Below are 7579 nucleotides of genomic sequence, written 5' to 3'. Positions count from 1 at the left end.
CAGCAGAAAGAAGAAAAAAAATCTTATTATATCTGCACCTTTTTTCAAACAATTAGTTCAATCATAATAATCTTCAAGTAACAGAAGAAAATCCATCCATCCATCCATTTTCTTTACCCGCCTATTCCATTTTGGGTCACGGGGGTCGCTGGTGCCCATGTCCAGCAATCACTGTGCGAGGGGCGGGGTACACCCTGGACGGATTGCAAGTCCATCACAGGGCCACACAGAGACAAACAACCATTCACTCTCTCACTCACACCTAGAGACAATTTAGAGTTACCAATCAGCCTAACATGCATGTTTTTGGACTGTGGGAGGAAACCGGAGTACCCGGAGAAAACCCACGCATGCACGGAGAGAACATGCAAACTCCACCCAGAAGGGCCCCTGGACCGGGGTTTGAACCAGGGACCTGCTCGCTGAGAGGCAGCAGCTCTACCAGTTGCGCCACCGTGCTGCCCTCAATACATCACTCTCTAGACCATTCCACAACCCAACTCCTTGGATTGAGGTAGACCTTCCCTTCAGACTAGTTCTGAATTTTGGTTTGACAAATATCTCTATCCCCTTAAGATTATAACAACTTTGCCTTTTAACAAAATTTCTTTGGATATTTAATGGTAATGTGTTATTTTGAACCCTATACATAACTGATAAAATACTATAATCTACCAAATCATGGAACTTCAATAACTTCAGTTGATAAAATAATGTGCTTGATGGGTGACTGTAATGCTTTCTGGTGATAATTCTTACAGCTCTTTTCTGTATAATAAAAATAGACTTTGTAAATGTTTTACACACTTTCCCCCAAACATTAATGCAATAGATTAAATTTGGAACAATGATTGTGTTATACAACATGTACAGAGCTTTATCATTTAATAATTCCCTGACTTTGTATAGTGCTGCAATAGATTTAGCTATTTTTGTTCTCACAGAATTTATGTGATTTTTCCATGTTAGCTGTTCATCAATGATTGCACCCAAAAATTTCATCTCATTAACTCTACAAATCTCAACACCCTCAATTTTAAATGGATCATCAACAGTCCTCTTTTTGTTACTAAATATCATGTAATTAGTTTGATCTAAATTTAATGATAATTTATTAAGTTTAAACTAAGTTTGTATTTTATCAAATTCTGTCTTCATCAATTCCAACATCCGTTTTACATCTTTACCCAAACAAAAAAATGTGGTGTCATCTGCAAAAAGGACACATTTGAGGAGTCCTGGTACATTTACTAAGTCATTCACATATAAAATAAATAACTTTGGTCCAAGTACAGAGCCTTGAAGAACTCCACACGTGATATTGCAGAGGTCAGATCTTACACCATTTATTTGTACAAACTGTTTCCTATCTTTCAAATAGTTAGATACCCAGTGTAATGCTGGTCCTCTTATACCATATTTATTCCGTTTTTCAAGGAGAATAGTGTGGTCAATAGTATTGAATGTTTTTTTTAAATCAACAAAAATACTAATACAATATTGTTTTTTATCGACAGCAGTAGTTATTATTGAGCATGCATCAGGAGAGTTTTTACTAACCTTCTTATTCGCCTTATTATTTCCATTGACTTCCAAGTCCTGCTTCCTTGAGTCTTCCAAGACCTCCTTGTCCTCAGTGACTTCATCAGGACTTTGTCATCTTGTTCCTACAACCTAGATCAGAACACCATGAGCACCTCCAACCTGAGCCTCTCTCCAAAGCCACTCACCTTCTCTAGACCATCTTCACCTCCCTGGAAACCTATTACCTCATTCCCTCCCTTCTCTCTGGCTCCATCTACAACACAAAAATTTCCTGTAAATATCTAAACTTGTAAATAAAATCACTTTTGTACGCCTGATTCTCCCTCTTCCTCATTCTGCTAACAGGGTCAACAACTATAAAACATGTTAAGTCTATGCAAAAGCTAGCAGTACAGTGAGTACTGGCAAGCAATTACAGGATTATCTTCAAAACATGATACTGTTATGCTTTTTCAAAGCTTGAAAACAATTTTTCACATCATTGTTTTTGATTGAGAATATTTTGCTATAGTTTATTGTCCAAAGTTCAACTTGTGGACAGATATAGCCTAAGGGCAACAGTTGATAGTCACTGTATTTTAAAATAAAATTACTTCAGATAAAATGTTTATTATTTTTAGGCCATTTCATATAACTTAAAAAAAAGACATATCTATGAGTGATGTTATAATAAAGATGAAATCAGAACTATCTGATTATTTCCCAAATCTTACTGTACCAAAACTCAAACTTAAAAAAAGTTTCATTTTATAATACAAAAATACTAAAAATGTTTTACAAGGTTCCTTGTGCTGGAAGCTTGAGACAGGACTACACTTCAGAGGGCAGGAGAAGAGATTAGCTGCTACCTTGGAAAACTGTTTTCTTTTGTGTGTAAATAATTCCACAAAAGATAAGCTTGGTTGGCGTGAAGCTTGCCCTCTGTCAGGTCTCTGCATCCTCACAGCTTGTTGAAAGGCTCCATTTGCCCCACTGCACTATGACATTTATCTGAAGCATTGATGACAGTCACATTAAAACACTCAGTTATAAGTTTAAAAGCCAGCAAGTCTAGGGCAAAAAAACGTCAAAAATCATCTTCAGATGATTTAATGTTTTTAGCTAAACGATGGAGAAATGCACCTGAAAAGTAAAGGAAAGTACATTTCAATAGAGTTTACATGCAAATATAGCATCAGATTGTTTCACAGCTGCTGCATGTCTCTTTGTCTTTGCATATTGATTGAGAAGGCTGCAGAAATTTGATGCACAGGAATGAAGGGGTTTCATTTATTACCATCATCAAGGGTTTCTAATCTGTGGCCATGACCTGATAATGATGTTAGACTAGAACTGTCTGTCCATGTTCAAGCAATTCATTTCATTACGTCATCATTGTGGCATTAAGTGATTATAGTCAAACACGGTCAAGTCTCTTTTTTGCCCACTCCAACCACTGCATCTCCATTAGCACTGTGTAATCCTCCAAGGACTGCCATATCTAATCATTTGTATATCTGTCATGCACACTGCACCATAAGCCCAATGTTCAGGCATTATGCTGCTAGCTCTAGCATGCATTAGGATAACTGGTTTTCTGTAAATATTAGTCTTGTGACACATTTGCAGCTCGAGTGACTCTGCTCATAATAGGACGTAACAAATAGATGGGGTGTGCGAGCAACAAAAAGAGGCAGGCTTATCAGACAGGATAGGTTATAATGCTGTCTATTCCAAACAACGCTTTAATCAAATTGGAGATAATCAAACACACAGTGATGCTTCTCCATCTTTTCTGCTTTGAGTATTGAGTGGAAAAATCCATATCCTTAATAAGCTGTTCTTAACAGAGGTAAACAAGCTGTCTTGGAAAATCTAAATTGTGTTTCTCTTGTGCAACAATCAAAATTGTTGTGGAAAAATATCCACATACACATTCCCCATGAGTATACTATTGTTAAAGATATATAATTTCATAATTGAGTTTAATAGCAATAAACAAATTTTGTGCTTTATGTTTGAAAAATAAATGTGCAATTATAGACTGTTGAAGAAGCTCAAGTAACGCAAACTACATAAAAAAATTTAAGATGAAAATGTTTGTGAAGATTCTCAGTCATCCATGTCATAGTTGATCGAAACCGGACCAGAACCAAGCAAACCAGAACCGAGCCAAGGACGGTCCCAGCCTCAGAGATCAGCCTGACCTCTGCTCACCAAAGGACCAGCTCTCTTCATGGACATCTTGCTGTTGACTGCAGGGGAGTTGACAGAGCTGGACCAGAACTGAGCTAAGGATGGTTCCAGCCTCTACGGTCAGTCTAACTACTGTTCGCCTGCGAGGAAGCCTCTCGTGCCGGGCGGTACTGTGGAGGCACTGCTCGAAGGATTGACGTCTTCAGTGGGGTTCTTCTGATCTTCCATCTTCCATCTGCACTCTTATGGATTAAGTTGGATCCATACAGGACCACCGGTTTGGAGAAGGGCAGCTGAAGGATCTGTTCTGACTCATGCTGTTGGTCTCGTTTGTTTTCTTCATTTTTTTTGGTTTGGACAGAACCCATGGAGGGCTTTACCCAAACTTGTTTTTTTTATAACCTGGAACAAAACTTTACTAACCTGAATCGAGCCAGAATCATTCCTTTCAGAATGAGCTAACACTATGGTAGCTTGCTCTGTGCTTTCATGTGGATTACCTGTTTTCACCCATTGGTTCTGCACCCAGCTTCTGCTCAGCATGTGAGTAGCTGGAGTTATTTTTCTGCTCCGGGGTGCTGGAGCCCCCCTCAGCGCAACTCAAACTACAGTCAGACCGCAATGTCGGGCCCATTGGTCTACTTGTACCATGAATCGTCTGGCTTGAAATTCCTTGGTTCTATTATCGTGTGGGGGCCCAGGACTCCGTGGTCCTGAAGTTTACCCATCCCCATCCTCGTCATTTTTAGAGTTTTGACTATTTGGAGTCGCTGAACCATGCTAATGCATCTGGACTTGCCCATCCCTGCCAACATCATTGCTTCTGGTTTCTAAGTAACCATATATTTTTTTAATTCTTCTCGCCATGGATCAATTATCGGGTCAAGTGCCACAATATTAACTCCTGTAACTACACATCTTGGACACTGTCTATGACGGTGCAGTAAGATTCATAACTGGCTGTAACTACTGTACCCATCACTGGACCCTATATTCACTGGTTAACTGGTCATCATTAAAAGGTTTGTAAGCTCAAGAAACAGGTTCAGATTATATGATTTAACCATTTTTGTTATTTACTTTGATGATTGAGCTTACAAACCTTTTTCTAAACCACCTTGGCCTTGGTTGTCCACAAGCTGTTTCTGTGAGAAGCAAGATGGCTACCTGGGCTAAAGCATTTGACTGCTGTTAATGATTGATTGATTGTTTTGGATGGGTGTGCTCCGTTTACACACATTAAACATACTTCTGAGATGCCAACAGGAGGTTGGCTTGAAACACAGCAATGAAGGCTACCTATGGGGCAGATCTGGTTGACAGGTTGCAGACTGATGAAGTCCTCTGGATGGGGGACAAAATGTTTCTTCACTTAACGAAACTGGTCCAGATGAGATGATTTAACCATTTTTGTTGTGGTCATCATTAACTTCACACAGACTCTCCCTCTGGTACATTTTCATCTTTAAATCACTTCTTGGTCTGTTGCCTTCATACCTCTCCTCCTACATGTCTCTGTGTGAGTGCAGCTACAGCGTGCATGCTCAGGACATTATTACCTGCAGTGTTCCCTCAGTGAGGACTGAACTAGGCAAAAGGGTCTTCTCCTACTCCACTCCTGTTTCCTGGAATATCTTGCAAAAATATCTAAAGCGCTCAAACTTGACCTCTCTAAGTGGCTTCAAACAACTGCTAAGCTCATGGCAAAAACTAAAGCTAACGTTCCTGTTTTCAGTTTTTCACAACACTTTATAATGTAGCTGTTTTTGTTTCCTTTTTTTTTATATAATTTCTTCCATTTGCTTTTCATTTTATATGTTTTTTATGATTGTCTACTGTTGTCAAAGGTCTCTCTTGTAAATGAGTCCTTGAGGCTAAATGAGACTAACCTGTAATAAAGGTTGAATAGAAAATTGAATTGAATGGTAAATGCAAATAATAATAATAATAATAATAATAATAATAATAATAATACAGTTAAACAAAACTATTGGACTTCTGTTATGTAGCTGAAGATGTTTTGATTCCCATCCGGGAGGCTTTATCAATTAAAAAAATGTCTGGAGTGTGTGTGGAATTCCAAGCTTTATATAGAGGCATGAGAGGCCTTGTTTTGTACTTAGATTCACATGCAGATTAGATTATAACCCCTCACAATAAAGGGCCGTTAGGCTCTTTGTTTTCCTGGCTCGAGAGAGATGTTTTGATGACATGCACGAATGTAAGAATTGGAGTTAAAGTGGCTAGAAATCAGGCCTAATGTTCAGTTTCAGTTTATTTATTCACATATGTTTTTATTTATATAGCGCCAAATCGAAATAGATAGTTTAGTTGTTTTTTTTTCAACAGAAGTTGAAGGTTTTTCTTTTTTGTGATCTTCCTCTGGTTTACTAAAAAATGAAAATGAATAACCTCTATGCACTCCTTGGATCAGCCTTTTTCTAGTATTTATCCGTGATACAGTCAGAAACTTGTTTCATTTTTATTCCTCTGTTGTGTCACACAAGAATAGCTAAACAGAAGGTACAAAACAGCATTTTTTTTAAATTGAGATTTTAAAATTGAAATAAATTTGAGTGAGAAAAACAAAATTATAAGTAAAGACTGTGACTGTGATTCTCTCCACTCAAACATTGCAGGTTTTAATTGGCACCTTCTCATCAGCAGCTATTGTGCACCTGGGACCCAGCTGAATGCAGCTAAATAAATAGGTTATAAATCATGTGTTGTGTGGAGCAGAAGCATTAAAAATACTTTTACAGTGTGACCAATTAACAACATAAAAACCGTTTGCCAATGTTTGTCTATGCCCTTCTGCAGATCCAGAAACAAATTCCAGCACTGGGTCTGAAATAAATGCATGCTTTGCAGTAAAACTTTAGGACGTTAAAACTATTAAGGATGAGGGATGAAATTTAAAAATGTAAAACCTGATAGTGCATTTGATTTTTATATAACAAACATTAAGTTTTTCAAAGATGTAGATATTGAATTTACCCGATTCAAAAGTAACACCTGAAAAGTCATAAAGTCTCTAACTTCTCTTTGATTCTTGATGGCATTATGATTAGCAAACTGCGTGTTATGCAGTGACGTGGTGAGCTTTGTGACAGGTGAGGCACTGAATATCTGGCATTGGATGCTTACGTACAGGTATATGAACCCAAAATAGAAGCTTATATTTTAAGTTAGCCTTTTTTTTCTTGCTCTCTCTAATACCTTATTTTTTAACTGAAAATCTAGTTTAGAAAAATCCTATAGTTTTGAAATATGATCTTCCATTTTGTCTAAACAAATGTAAATGAGTGTACTGTTTTTTTCACCCTCGCCCCTCTGCGTAATAGAAGAACGCACAGAGACTGCACCTGCTTCAATGTCCCTATGGGGCAGCACTGCCCCCTATTGGTGCAGCAAGGTATATTCTGCCGCACCTCTCGTGTTTTTCAGCGTGCATTATGACCCATTAGAAAGAGGAAATTTGTCACATATTAATTCAATATATTAGACAGACTGTAGAACATCAGCATGTCCAACACGTGTAATCGAACATTTATATTGGCGATATAAAGAGAGACAGCAATGAGCATGCTCCAACCGCCTACTTCATTTAATCTATGACACAGCATGACCAGAGGTGAACCCGAACACTACACTGCCTCACCCAGCGCATTTCTTCCATGCGTTTGAACAGGCAATGTATAAATTCTACGATTTTGACCACTGAAGTGTTGAAATAATTCAGAAAACAGTTTTATAGAACAGTCAAGTGGTCAAATACCAATACCAATTTATTTCTAAACCACTTAAAATACAACAAGCAGCCGTCCGAAGTGCTGTACAAAATTAAAAACAAACAAAA

The sequence above is a fragment of the Nematolebias whitei genome, chromosome 7, assembly GCF_014905685.2.
Source record: "Nematolebias whitei isolate Nwh7 chromosome 7, NemWhi1, whole genome shotgun sequence".
NCBI lineage: Eukaryota > Metazoa > Chordata > Actinopteri > Cyprinodontiformes > Rivulidae > Nematolebias > Nematolebias whitei.
This window is presented reverse-complemented; position numbering follows the sequence as displayed.